The sequence below is a fragment of the Nycticebus coucang genome, chromosome 13 (genome assembly GCF_027406575.1).
Source record: "Nycticebus coucang isolate mNycCou1 chromosome 13, mNycCou1.pri, whole genome shotgun sequence".
Taxonomy (NCBI): domain Eukaryota; kingdom Metazoa; phylum Chordata; class Mammalia; order Primates; family Lorisidae; genus Nycticebus; species Nycticebus coucang.
Window position 1 is genome coordinate 92,005,458 of NC_069792.1, and position 15,754 is coordinate 92,021,211.

General features: G+C 38.1%; 1 long non-coding RNA gene across 1 annotated transcript; it reads right to left on the bottom strand.

Annotated features, from left to right (window-relative positions):
- Window positions 1-932: 932 nt before the first annotated feature.
- Window positions 933-10,513, bottom strand: LOC128564036 (uncharacterized). Its single transcript, XR_008373950.1, has 3 exons — window positions 10,463-10,513; window positions 9,417-9,545; window positions 933-1,024 (listed from the first exon to the last, which is right to left on the bottom strand). It is a non-coding gene; the product is annotated as an uncharacterized LOC128564036 (long non-coding RNA).
- Between the last annotated feature and the right edge of the window lie 5,241 nt (window positions 10,514-15,754).

Consider the following 15,754-nt stretch of genomic DNA (forward strand, 5'->3'; position numbering starts at 1 on the left):
TGTGCAGCTAGTTGATCCATTTTATTATTAGGAGTGTAAATATTAAAGCATCTATTTTGTTTTTCCTATCAGAAACTTGAGCCTCCACTTCCCATTGTTAGCAGAAAATCCATTATCTGCTATTTGAGTGTTCTTCATACCCTGCATTTTCCAAATACCCTGGGATCTTGCTCAGCCCCCATGTGCCAGACCTATTGCTAGAAGCAAAGACAATACCACTTTCCTTCCTGGATGTCATAATAATGGGAGCTAGCCGTTGTGTAGATTTCATCTCATGTGCCACAGAGGGACAGAGTCAGAATTTGAATGCAAGCAGATTGCCTCCAAAAAGCATCCCCTTAATCCCTGTCCTCAGCATAGGTAGCATGTTGAAACCTGGAAAATCCAGGCTAATGGCAGGATCCTGTGAGGTGGCTCTTTCAGAGCCTTTGTTTCAATAGTTAATCTGTTTGCCCAGATGTCAGTGTTTTCTCCAGTATCTGCTGGGGAAAAACACTGCAGTCAAAACTTGCCACCTGTTAATTACTACACAAAAGCAGCAGGGTCCAAAGTTGTCATTGTGTTCCTCAGATAATGACAGCCACAAAATTGTGAGGCATGTTATTGGCTCCTTTCTGGGCAAATGTGCAGGCGTAGCTGCCAAGCAGGTGACGGTGATTTTCAATAATAATAATAAATGCCAGTGTGGGTGTAAGTAATTAAGAGATACAGCCTGTAGACCATGTACTCTGAGTGAGTCTAGAAACAGACCAGGAGAAATGGGGAAGCTTCCATCCAGTCTAGATTTTATCTGAAAAGGCTGACCCCCACATCCATGAAGTACAGCTTTCTTAATGCATAAAGAGGGAGACAGACATTGAGATTGGGTTGGATAAATTAGTAAATTCCAATGCCACTCTGGTTACTGTCCATCCTTGGATGAGCAGGCAGGCATGAAATGAGCAGGACTTGGAACAAGAAATTGAGGTGAATGCAACGTTATAAACCACCAGCTGATAGACATAATGAGTATGGCTTGAGACATCTGCAAACGAAAAATCAAAATTAAAAATGATTTCCAAGTTTCATTTAGAACTTGGCATGTTAATGAACCAGTAAAACAATGAACCATTCAGGATTTCATGTTCAAATCCAGGCCTGATTGCAGACAACATAAGAGCTTATGCATTTTGAAGTCAAACGTATTGAATGACACCAGATTTCATTTTACCTTCTGACAGATGGGCCCATATCTGCAACTTTAAATGCACCATAAGTCGTCTGTGGGATAAATCTTAAAGTTCTTTGTAAATTCATAATTTTGAATGAACTTTTTAGCAAATGAAAAATAAAACATTATTAGCACTTAATATGATTCAGATAGTAAGGCCAAAACTTTGCACATAGCATTCCATGTAATCTGCTGCACAATATTTTGAACCATGTATCATTATTTTCACTGTGTAAGTCAAAAAACAGAGTCTCACATAGGTTAAAAATATTTTCCTCAATTTAGTAACAGTGTTGAGATTTAAATGCACATCTTCACAGACTTAAAACATACCTTCTCTCTACCACATTATACTCCCTTCATAACTTCTTTTCTCAGAAAGGGAAGTAAAAGATTTGGAAAATACCAATATCTGATATTCAAACCTTTCTGGATCATTCTTCACTTTACTATAGCTCTCTCTTTAAGCATGTGCATAGTCTTATACATGCCCGCAGCCCTATAAATACATATGGCCTTCTATATTTTCAGAAATGTGGTGGAGCTTTTCAAAGCTCTTTGTGGTCATTTCATTCTCTAGCTGCTTCTTTTAAGTGTTTTTGGTCAGCCTATTTCCTCATTTATTATCTACTTACTCAGGAAGCTGTGATATTAACCAATTACCCCTATTGTTTTAGATAAAGGTCCCTATAGGAAAGACTATTCACATTAATCAAGTTCTGTCGGTTCAAATAAACATAGCGTTGTCGTGTGAGTCTTCCAGTGAAACACCAAACATGTCAGATAATGTCTCTTCTCTGGAAATGGGGTTTAGAAAGAACCTCAACAATGTTCTGCTCTTTCTTGTGGCTGTCAGGCTGCTTGTTTCTGCTGTTATTGTAGGCTTTTTGACAAGAAGTCCTCTATTTTCCCATTCTTTTTCTTTACAGTGGTCTTGTGACTGACTTTAGCCAATCTCAGCAATGCTGTTGAATCATGTCTGAGTCTAGCCTCAAAAGGCCTTATATGTTTCCAGGCAAAGTAACTTGGAAATCTACTCAATCTCTATGTAAAGAAGCCCAGGCTCCCTGTTAGAGGATGAGAGAGCATGTGGAACAAGCCATTCCAGGTAAAGTCATCAGTCTGTACCCAGACAATCATCCCTTGATTGTACACCTGAGAGTGAGCTCAGCCCAATGCAGAACTGTCTAGCCAAGACCAACCCAAATTGCTGACCTACAGGATCATACGCCAATTTAATAGTCATTTTAAGTCACTAAGTTTGGGAATGAATTGCTATGAAGTAACGGCTGTTGTTATTTATTGTCTACCCTCACTGAATCCAAGTGTCAAATTCTGTTTATCAGTATGCTTATATTATTTGCATAGAGTACAGAAGTATTGCTTAGTATTCTAAATCTACGAGGGAAAATGTGACTAAAAGGACAGCAGAAACGTTGATATTTCCAGGCTTCTTCAGGCTATCATTTTCCCTGTTTAGCCCTTATTAGTGTGTCAATTTGTAGCTCTGTTAACGCACATATTAATATACTGTAGATCTGTTTTGCTTCAAGTTTTTAAGACGTGTAACTCTGACCAAGAGCTTCCATATGGTTAGGGTGTCCACGCTTACCTTTCACATGTTTGAGAAATTATTGCTTCACAGTAAGAAGAAAAATAAAAATCCATACTATGTTGTTCCATTATTTTGCATAATTTTTTGCATTCTGTTTTTTCTTTCCTTCTTTCTTTCTTTCCAAGGGGATAAGCAACTCTAAGGCCACCAAGAATACTTTAGTTTAAGATATTCTGCAAAAACTGAAGTTGTTTTCTTATCTCTACACTGCAGGCACTAAGCACATCTTTCTTCTTCCAAGAGCTTCATGAAAGTAGCCTTCTCTGGTCAGCCAAGAACTTCAAAAATCATCATTTAAAACAAGTTCAAATTCAATTTCATCCTTTGTAATGTGGGTAACTGGGGAGAAATGGAAAGTGGTCTCTGTTGTATTTGTTGATTTTTTTTTTTTTTCTGTGTTTGGAGTTCTTATTACTAATAAGGCCAGCCCACTTTCTGGGAAGTCTGTTAAATGATCCACTTCTCCCCAGATTTCCATTAAACCTCAGTCAATGGACTAGCCTATGATTAGAAACAACAAAAAAATATAAAAAGGAAAAGGAAAACAGTGTGCTCATTTGGGAGCAATCACCACCAGCTGCTGCCAAATTAAAACACTAAAGTAATACAATTTAATCTAATTTAAAAGTAGTTCACAAAAGACTTTACCTTCATTGTTAAATATTACTTTAGTCCACATTTTCTACAGCTTAAGTATAGGCATGTTTTAATTTGGGAAAGTACCCATAATATTCTTTTTACCTAGGATACATCTATTACCGTGATTACGCACACAATATACAAATATACACACATACAACATACATATATACCCACATAAATATAGAAAGAGAGAAATATGTATGTGTATGTATATATGTTGTGTATACGCATACATACACATACATAGAGAGAGAAATTTATGATAACTAGTAACCTAAGTTTTGTTATACTCAGCTTACTGTATTGTTTGTTTCTAAGGCTATATTGTTTTCCAAGGTAAGCTGAAACTTCTACAAAGAACAGAAGCAGGAGAGCATGCAAAAGGCTTGAGTCAGCATAAAAGGAATGCTAAAGGAAGAAGTGGGTGCTGGTGTCATGGTCAAGCCTACACTCCGTCTCAGAGCAGCCAAGTTCCCTTGTTAGGCTGACCCCAGGAAGGCAGAGGTAGATGGATGTGAAAATTAATTCAATTGCTATTCCTCCTTTGGCCAGAAAAGCAATGAAGTGTCATGAATAAGGTCATGGTTTATGGGGTCGGGATGACCCCTGTTACCTGTATGTGATCTTTATACTCCCAGACTCAGTTACCTTATCTGTAAAATGAAAATAATAATTCCTGACATTTGCAATAGTGAAATTAAGTTTTAAAAATGCATGTATGAATTTCTATCACTTAGTATAGCAGTTCTCCACCTGTGGGTTGCGACCCCTTTGGGGATCAAATGACCCTTTCACAGGGTCACCTAAGACCATCCTGCATATCAGATATTTACATTACAATTCGTAACAGTAGCAAAAGTACAGTTATGAAGTAGCTACGAAAATAATTTTATGGTTAGGGATCACCACAACATGAGGAATTGTATTAAAGGGTCTCAGCATTAGGGACCTTGAGAACCACTGACCTCGTATGTAGTAAGAACTTAGAAAATGTGAGCACTCTTTTGTCATTATCATTATAATAACATTATATCATAATCAAATAAATATTCTTTTTTTTTTCTTTTTGAGACAGAGTCTCACTATGTCACCCTCAGTAGAGTGCTATGGCATCACAGCTTACAGCAACCTCAAATTCTCTTGCCTCAGCCTCCCAGGTAGCTGGCACTATAGGCACCCGCCACAACGCCTAGCTATTTTTCGGTTGCAGTTGTTTAGGTGGCCCAGACTGAGTTCGAACTGGCCACCCTCGGTGTATGTGGCTGGCACCGTAACCACTGTGCTACGGGTGCCAAGCCAATCAAAGAAATATTCTATCCTGAACAACTCAGGATCCTTGTGGCATTTTTGGAGACGATGTGTTGCTTTAAACATCTCACCAAAATGTCATTAACATGTTCCAAGCCTTGCTATTTCCAGCTCTTATAAACAGAATCCTGGCTACATTCATTCTACCTATAAACAGCATATGTGAGTGTTTCCGCCTCCCAGCCTGGAGCTTCACACGTGAAATCACTTTAGTCTTGTTATGTAGTGAATTAGTGCCCACTTCCTTCCCCCTTCGATTCATACGCTGAAGCCCTAACCCCCATGTGATTGTATTTGGAGATAGGACCTTTAAAGAGGCCATTAACATTAAATGAGGTCATTAGGTGGGCCCTAACCCAACAGGACTAGTCTTCCAGTAGGAAGATGGTCTGGGTACGCACAAACACAGAGAAAGGCCCTGCGAGGACACAGCAAGAAGGGAGCTGTCTTCAAGTCAAGGGGTGAGGCCTCAGGTGAAACAACCTTGCTGGCACAGCACCTCCATCTCAGACTTCCAGGCTCCAGAAACGTGGAGAGAATAAGTTTCCATTATTTAAGCCACCCATGCAGTGGTGTTTTGTTATAGCAGCCCTAGCAGACACCTGTCCCATCTCAGTGGAGTTATAAAAGTGAAATCCTTTACTGTCTTCCCTCTCCCGTTCTTCTCCGCCTTATCAAATCTCTCTTTTCCATTTCTTTATTATAACTAGGTTAGAGTTCATATAAGTTTCTATTGCTTTCAGTTAGTAAACATCCATTACATTCTGAAGCTCACCGTTCCCTTCATTCATGGATTCAGGGACCTGAACTGGGCTGGAGAAAGTTACCTTCTGAACTGACTTCTTCACTTTTCCATCCCTAGGACCTTGGAGAGGAGGATTTGTCAGATTCTGGGACATGCCTCTTCCTCCACATTTAATATGTACTTCTCTAGACACAGACGAGGCTGAGGAGGAGCAGGAGGAAGAAGAAATCGGGCGGCGGAGGTCAGAGACCTGCCCGCCTCTCTGTTCTGGTCAGCATCTCTGATGGCGCTTCTTACCTGGTTATTCTCTATAATGACCTCTAGGTTGGCGACACATGTGGTTCTCTTGGGACAGTCCTAACCTTATCCCAGCTTTCTTCATCACAGGAGACATCCTCACTGCTGCTGTATCTGTCCTTACTCGTGAGCTAATGTGCTTCACACCTCCAGTCTCCACCTGGGAAAACCTCCCCTCTGCTTTGAGAAGAGAGAGCCTGTCACTCCCTCGAAGCCCCTGTTTCTTTAAATGGAGCAATAAGAACATCGGATGCACTCTTCTGCACTTGTAAAATGAGCCAAAGAGAGCCACGGACCTTGTCTTCTTCCCAAGCACATTGTAAACTGTCTCTTCTTACCATAGTTTTGACAATACTTCAGCAAGGATTACCTTCAAAAATCTCCAGCAGAGAAAAACATACCAGCTGTGATGTTTGTGTAGATCTTTCCGTTCCAGGAGGCATGTGTCAAACACTAGCAAGGGCTTTTGGTGGTTGTTGATTTTTACCTTTTGCATATTCTTCACTCTACAAATGGAACATTAACATGAGCCCATGGTTTCTGCAATTTAGAAAGCATCGATCCAGGACACGTGATGCCCGCATTCTCCTTTCTTGGCAGGTATCCTTAATCACTACAGGCTTTGAGGGAGATGTAGATGCACCTCTGGGAAGGAAAAGACTTCTATCCTCAAAAATTGCATTTTTCCAAAGACAAAACTCTTGACTTTGGCTCTACTTGCCCCCTCCCCGGTATGATAAATAATTATTATTTTCTCCATCGTATAAGCTCGCCTTTTGGCAGCATTATTTATGATGTAGCATAATTAGCAGCCCTTTTCCTCAAGTAGAGACTTTAGCTCACAATTCCCAGGGCATTAGAAAAAGCCCAAATCAACATCTAATTACATACATATTTATGTCATTTAATTCTCTGAATAAGCACATGCAATACAGAAACACAGACAGGTAAATGGAGGGCTGTGGCGATTAAGTTGACCCAGGTTATAAAACTCATCTGAACATGAGACTGGATCTGACTAAGATCTGTACAGATCCCCTAAGTCATGTTTTCATTATTTAACAGTAGCATCCCCACAACAGAGGCCTCTATTCCTTATTGCCTTCTCCCCTGGTTCCTATCTCTTCCCTTTCTATTTCAACTTCCATTTCATCTCCTGACTCTCATCTGTCTGATGTCATCTTACAACTCCATACCAAATATCAAATAAGTTTAAAAAATTGATTTTCTTAAAATTCTATCATATAACATGTTTTCCTCTTTTTGTATCTAAACAGACTTATATTACTCTTCAAACTATTCAGAGCCCCTCCCTTGAAGAGAATTATATATTTCACCATGTTGGATTGAGGAGTGAAATAAAGTCACTTGGCCAATGAATATTAGCAGAACTGAAGTGTGTCTAAGTGGTCTGAGCCTTTAAGAGCCAACTCATGTTTTCAAATATTTCTCCTTTATCCCCACAGACTGTTGATGCTCCAGAAGGGGATGCTTTATCAACCTGATTTTAGAAGAGAAAAGATGAGGGTCAGAAAATAGGGTCTATGATCAATGACCCACAGTAGACATTCTTGCTATAAGCCACTGACGCTTTTGGAGTGGTTTATCAACATAAAATAACCTCATCATCTTACTAATGTTCTGTACCTCTGTCTTTCCTCCTACTTATTATTTCCTTTGTCTTACCACCTCTTCTTTTCATATTCAACTTCTCCAAGTAAGCCTTTCAGATCTTGCCAAGGTTTTTTTTTTTTTTTACTAAATCCTATAAGCTTTCTGACTTTTTCTCTCTCTTAGTTTTGCTTTATTATTTTTCTTAATAATCTTCTCTTATCTATCTGCTATCTAATTAGACTCAAAGGAAAATAGAACAAGGGTATAGCCAAGGGACTTTTCAAAAAATCATGGTGGATAGGAACAAGGAAAGTATATACTCCAAAAGAGACAAAAGGGGGAAATTGGATGTTATCCCAGTGATCACCAAAGATCTATAGTTAAGGACAGGGTAGTTGATACTTTAGTTTTACGTAGGCTGAGTACCTTGCTGAGAACTGCGGTTACAGAAATGAATGAAATATACTTTTGACTATACAAGAGTAGATACTGAGAGGGAAAAGAGATTAGTTAGTATATAACGTAAGTACTACAATATATTACACATCTTAATTATTAGCGTATTTGCCACACTAAATCTCCTAATTAATACCTTGAGCTGCCTCCTGGACCAGGCATTGTTGAAGAATAAAAGAAGCCAAAGCAGCATCTATTGTTTTTAGACTTTTTAATAAAAGCCATTCTAACAGAAATAAGGTGATATCTCATTGCAGTTTTAATTTGCATTTCCCTGATGATTAGTGATGTTGAGCATTTTTTCATATGTTTATTGGCCATTTATCTGTCTTCTTTTGAGAAGCATCTATTGATGTTTTTGCCCACCTTTTGATGGGGTTGTTTGGCTTTTTCTTATTGATTAGTTTGAATTCTTTGTAGATTCTGGTCCTCTAAAAGAACTCATACACTGTTGATGGACTGCAAGTTGCAAAACCTCTACAGAAAGCACTGTGGCAATAACTCAAAGAACTAAAGCTAGAAGCACCATTTAATAAAGCAATCCCACTACTGGGGGTTAGCCAAAGGAAAAGAAGTCATTTTATCAAAAAGCTACCTGCACTTGAATGTTTGTTTGGTGTTTTTGTTTTGTTTTATTTTGTTTTCTAGAGACAGAGTCTCACTTTGTCTCCCTTTGTAGAGTGCTGGGGCATCACAGCTCACAGCAACCTCCAGCTCTTGGGCTTAGGCGATTCTCTTGCCTCAGCCTCCCCGTAGCTGGGAATATAGGCGCCTGCTACAACACCCAGCTATCTTTTTTGTTGCAGTTTGACCGGGGCCAGGTTTGAACCCACCACTCTCCATATATGGGGCTAGCACCCTACTCACTGAGTCACAGGTGCTGCTCCACTTGAATGTTTATTGCAGCCCAATTCACAATTGTAAAGATGTAGAATCAACTCTATTTCCCACCAACTCATGAGTATATTTTTAAAAATGTGATATATATACACCATGGAGTACTATTCAGCCATGGCAAAGGATGACTTAATGTCTTTTACGATAACTTGGATGGAACTTGGAGTATTCAAAATATCTAAAGAATGGCAAAACATGAACTATCTAAAGAATGGTAAAACAAACACCATAGTACTGTTAAATTGGAACTAATCAAAGAGCACACATGTACATAAAGGGAAGTAAAAATCAACAGAAATCAAGCAGGGGGAGTGGGAAGAAGGGATAGGTATAGACCTACCTAACAGGTACAGTGAACACTAACTGGGTGACAGGCACATTTATAACCATGATGCAAGCATTATAAAAGCATTTTCACATGTTTATTGGCCATTTATCTTTGATAAATTTTTTGATAAATTGATAAAAGCAATCCATGTTATCAAAGTATGTTTACCGCTGTAATATTTTGACATAAAAATTAAAAAATAAAGGAAGCCAGAGAAGGCTTGCAGAAGTAATGACTGCCTGATTTAGGAACTGAGGAGCAAATGGAGGTTACGTGAAATAAGACTCCAAGCTAAGACACTCACCTCCATAAGTTGTCCAGTGGCAAGGGAAAGAACATGATAGTTTTTGGTTTTCTTTGCAAATCTTCAAAAGAAGGATGGGGGGAAAGTCTTTGTTCTAGGAAGTTACTTGAACAGTCATGATGCAAACATCTGGAAACAAAGAAATACCCACCGAGAATGAGAACTAAATGCTTTGCGATCTTTTCTTCACTGTCAATGGAGAAACAATAACAAATCTACCAACTAGGTGTTTTATGAATTTAAGATCAGATTAAAGTGGTAGCCAGACTGCAAGAATAGTTTGTCTTACAAAGCATTACAATAAACACATTGAATTAGTTGCCAGCATTTTAAAAAGTGAGAGATGTTGTATAACATCTAGTTTCTCTTTTAAAAGTCTAAGTTCTCCCTTGTGCTGTCAGTTGCCCCCTGAAACGGGTCATCACTATCCAGTTAACCACTGTCCCACCACATATCGGGGGATTCTATTCTTTTCTTACCTGATCTGTATCACTCATTCATTCTAATTTTCTGGTCCTAAATGCCTGGATTATTAAAGTCCCCAATAAATATTATCAACTCATTGAATCTTCAATTATAAAAAAAACAAAACAAAATTTAAGCAGGCATGTCCCAGGAGTAACACTGCATAAAGTAACAATTTCAACTCCATACATGCATGAGATTAGTAAATATTTGCTGGCTTGCCACAGCAATATTGTACAGTATCGAGCTTTCTGTTGTGCAGTGTTACTGACACCGCCTGGAATATGAGTAAGTGCAAGCCAATAAAATACCAGCTGAGAGCTCTTGGATTTCAAAATAACTTGTTAAGTCTCACTGAGCGTAAAGATAGATTATCATGATATGCCGCTGGGAGAATAATGTTCTCCACTTGTGGATGGTCAGATGAAATTTAGAAATTGCTGCTCTGATCACCGAATAAAAATATTACCATCATCCACTTTCCAGCAAATGTACCTTGACTTGTTAATTGCTCTGCTGCTCATTATTAATAATTGAAGACTTGAATGCTTGCTTACTGTGTAATCCAATTCTGCACTTACCATTCATGGTAATGTTAACAAGGGCACTTCTCAGGAGGAAATGCATCCGTGCACCACTCTGTGGTAAAAAATGAAAACAACGTTTCCAGTAAGTAGATTGAAGAAAACAGCACTGGAGCCAGAGAATATACCAAAATAATTGTAACAGAGAGTCTGAAAGGAATGGATATAGGGAAGAAAAATATTGTGAACCTGCTACATGCTGCATTTTGTTGTGTTTCACATTAATTTATCTTTTATGAACCTGTCCATTAAGTATTATTCCAAGTTTAGAAAAAAAAAAAAGGACTCTGACATAAAAATGGGGGTAATTGATCAAAGTTATAGAACCAAATTTTTAGGCCATGTTTTTCTTAGAAAAAGGTAGAGGTGGGAATAGCATGAATTTTGTGAGGATTGAGTAGTGGCAGAAAGAGGTATTCACATATTACGTGCAGGACTTTGCCTTCTTCAAACCACTTACAAGTGAATATTATATTTTAATTTGGGTGGTCACAGTAACTCTGACTGGAAGAGACATTATACACATGATTATAGCCATAATAACATAATAATAATAAATGCTATATGCAAGGTAGTTCTTAATTTTGTCATATAATAGTTGCATAGGAAATACAAGCTATTGGTAGTATTGCCTCAGAATTTTGTAATAATACTGTGAGTGTCCAAGAAGAAGAGGTATGATTTGGACTATTGGATACATAAATCTAAGCAGCAAAAAATTTTAACATATTAAGATTTAACTGTATCATTAGAAAGACTGAAATGTGATATAATCACTCATTAATAAAATTACTGGGCATCCTCCCTGCGCCAGAATGAGAAAACAAACGATCATGATTAATAGAAAATGTGCATAAGAAATGTAAGACCACAGTACAGGGACCATTTACAAAAACCTATGAGGAGTAAATACTCTTGTCTGAGCATTTGGGGCTTGAGCCGAGTGAATTTTATCAGTTTCAAAAAATGAGATACTATTCCATTGTATGTATATGAGACATGTTCTTTATTCATTTATCTGGCTATGGACATCGGATTTTTTCTCTGTCTTGCCTATTCTGAATGATTGTGAATAATGCTACTAAACCCGGGATGCCAATGGTTCCTTGAGATATTGATTTTAATTCTTTTCCACATATATTCATAAGTAAAATTATTGGATCTTACGGTAATTCTATTTTCAGTTTTTAAGGAACCTCATACTCTTTTTGATAGCAACTGAACCATTATACATTGCCACCAAGAGTATACAATGGTTCCAGTTGCTTTACAACTTCACCAACACTTATCTTTTTTCTTCCAAGAGTAGCCATCCTAACAGGTGTGGGGTGATTACTCACTGTGGTTTTGATTTGCAGCTCCCTGGTAATGAGTGACACGGAGCATCTTTTCATAGTCCTTCAGGCCATGTGTAGGTATTCTTTTGAGAAATGTCTATTCAAGCCCTTTGCCCATTTTTAATTTGTGATTTGTAGTTTGGGGAGTTGTTTTGTGTGTTTTATTTTATTTTATTTGGCTGTTGAGGCTTAAGAGTTCCTAATATATTCATGAAATTAACCCCTAACCAAATATATCATTTACAAATATTTTCTCCTATTCCATAGATTGCCTTTTACACTATTTTACACTATTCAGCCTTGAAAGAGAAGAAAATCCTACTATTTGCAACAAATGGGTGGACCCAGAAGACATTACGTTAAGTTAAACAAGCTGTCACATCACAGAAGGACAAATACTGCATGAAATGAGCCAGTCATAAAGGGGCAAGTACCGCGCGGTTCCTCTTCTATCAGACATTCGAAATCTTCAAAGGCATCAAAATTCCAGGGAACAGCGAGAAGTTGTGAATTTGAAATCCAGTGCATAATGGAAAGTGCATAGCCTCAGGAGACAGGTAGGTTGGGATTTGCATTCAAGATTTACCATTCCCCCCCTCCCCCGAGCATCTTGAGCAAATATTACATTCAGTAGCTCACCCTACAAATCAGGATGTCAGCCCCCGTTGCATAGGTTCCTTGATGCAATTAAATAAGACAAATCGTGTAAATGTGCCAAGCACAGTAGAGAGATCTAACAGGTCCATAAATGCTACTGAATTCACCCAAAAATTATTTAGCAGAGTACTAATCAGGATGTATCACATACACACCATCTGTAAAATGACTGGGATATTTGAGAAGCTCCTGTTTTGTTAAAAATCGGTGGGTATAAGAGACTCTCTTACTGTTTACAGAAATAGACAATCACTAACAAATGACCAAAGTTGTAATTTTCAATGGAAACTTCATCATCTGAATGTGGTAAGTCTTTCTGTTCACCGTGCACTCTTTTACCCTCTCCCATTTGAATCTTTCCCTCTCATACTTTCCCCAACTACGCCCACTTTCCCATAGGGGTGGGCGCCCAGCTACCTGCCAAAGCTCCGTTCTGTTTCACCTGTTCTGTCTATTCTGATTCTAGAATCCAGCAATGGGTAAGTCCAGCTGAACTCGTTCACTTATTTCTCATGTCTCATAGACCTGAAGAGTTTCTACTCTTTTATTTCCAAGGTCAGAGGTGTCAGGCAAACCAAAATGCTTGCAGCCAGGGATCTTTTCTGGGACCCTCATGAATCAGGAAATTCTGCCCAAGTCTCATGGAAACTCTGCCTCCAGGACAATCCAAAATTCCAGGAAAGAATCTGACTGATTCTACAACCAGCAAGCTACATCCCGAGCCCAACACTTCTCTGGGCCCAATCCTAATACATGTCTTTGCTTTCTTTTTATGTTAGGATTTCTGGAACAAACCAGCACAAAGCCAGCCACACTCATACTCTTCCCTTCTTAGTTAATTTTGTAGATGTGAATTTCTTCTTTTCTACTTTCAAGCAGCACAAATTTGTCTTGACCTTACTCCTGCACAACTTCCCACTATCCCTGTGGTAGGATTCCTGTGACAAGTATAATTGTCTCCCTTTTATAACTGAGAAAATAGATCCAAAGAAACTAAGTTATTGAACACAATCAATCATGTGTTAGAAATAGGAGAATTGAAGTTGAAACCAAAATCTTTGAATTTCAGGGCCCCAAAACGTCCCGGTATTTCAAATTATCCCTGGTACAAATCTGTTTATTGTGTAAATTTAAAAAATGAAATAATTAAAATAAAAGGTGTAGAGAAATCCCTTTCCATACTAAAGCAGTTGAAAGATGACTTAGTAAGATATAGTATATTAACTTCTGGAGCATTTATTTTGAGCATTGAAAAAAAAAGAATAGAACTCGACCGAAATGGATGCTAAGACATAGCTGGGGGGAATGTAGAATAATAACTAAGCTGGGAAAAGATGCCACCTTATATTTATCTATCTGCACAGGTGAAGATGAAAACAGAAACCGATAAATGGAAACAGGGACATGTGGGAAACAGGAAAAAGTGTGGAAAATATGTAACTGAAAATAGGTAGAACAGACCTGATAACACCCAGGGGAAATGTGGAGCCAGGGAAGGAGGAGCTGGGATCCATTAATGGAGAATTTGAAAAGAAACCTAAGATACTGGCATCTCTGGAGGACAGTCACCCTTCTTTCAAAGAGGATTAACATTTCCCAGTGGAACTGTTAGCTGAATGCAAACATTTCCTGAATAATAAAATAATAATAATAAAATAATAGTGTCTTCACTTGCATTACGGGGAGAAATACATTACCTGTAATTCTAATTCTCCTCTTTCTTTCAGAGAATGTTCATTTTCCATCTTGATCTGTTACTATGATTATCAAATCTAGAATCCGTTTCTGAGGCTTCCTGAATTAAAGGAATTAAATATCTATAAACAATGGTTATTCAACAAACCAAACCAGCAAAAGGTTGTATGTAACAAATGATGGTGCCTCAAAAATAAAGAGTCCCTGAGGGGGTGATTTACTGCCAAAACTGACCTCAAAATACATACATAAAAATTTCTATAGCACAATTTTTCTCTTAATCTAAAGTATTATAATACTTTGCACAAAAAATTGCCATGACTATTAAATGTATTATTAAACATTGATAAATACATCTGTCCTGAGCACATTGAATGCTAGTTCCTTTTCTGCTACCTTCTTTCTCTCTTTTCTCAATTTCATTAAATTGGCTCATCCATCAGTGTCCGACACTTCCCCTTTATTTGCCTCTTCTACTTTTTTTTCCCTTTTTTTTCTTCTTTCTTGCTAGCAACATTTTTACCTTCAGTGGAGAGCATGTGAAATATTTTCAGATTGTATTCCCTGGCATTCTGTTTCCATTATGAAAATGCTTCTTTTCATTATTAATGTAGACTAGTCTGAAATATTTTGGTTGTTCTTAGGAGATGTTTATAATCATTTACTCACCAGCACTATCAGATCTTTTCCAGAAGAATGAAGGTGCATAGTCTTACCTCGTACAAGCTAAGAAGTCTCCCAGGACATTCTTTAACCTAAAGCATAAAGCCCACCCTGGACTCCTTTGCTGAACTTGAATCACCAAATTACATTTGCTTTTATACTCCTGAACTTCTCCTGCTGGGAAGCTAGCCTCTAGGGGAAATGTGCAGCCAGATTACTGTGCCCTACAAATCGTTTTATGTCTAAAAGAGACAGTGCAGAGAGTAAGCTCAGTCCCTTGTGTGTGTGTTTAATGTGCATGTTCATAGAGTCAGACTTCAGGAGTAAAGACAAGCTCTTTCTCTAGCAGGAGAAGCAGAGAGAGACCCTAAAAACTGAGGTTAGGGACTGAGATAATCCAAAACAAGATTATTAATAATAAGGTTTTTTTTCTCCTTTTTCCCATGGATTCCAAGAATATTTTGCATAATTTTTCAAGATTTTGTTTAAGTTCCTTTTTATTCCCAATATTGGGGTCCAAAAGATTTGGTATTGGTGGTTGAACTATAAAGGGATCTTTAGACTTCCTTGTATTTCCCGCCAATGAGGTCGAAGATATAAAGTAGCTGCATTTACATGAGGGACTCAGGGGCTCTTACAGCATCAAAGAGAAGAGGCCCCAGGCAGGACTGAATGTGGGGTGGAGGAGTAATCTCAGCTTGTCTGGTCCCAGGAGTGGGCATGAAGTGTCATCAGTATAATTGAGAAATGTGATTCTTCAGATAAAAGTAGACTTCACATTCAGGTTATAATACATTACTATTAAAAATTATCACTCTGAGTTCACCAAACTTGAAACTGAATCATTCTCTAATGAAAGCCAACCTTTTCTTTACTTGATGTGAAAAAATTCGGCTTCAGAACCATCTTTCAGGGTTTTTTTTTTGTTGTTGGGGGT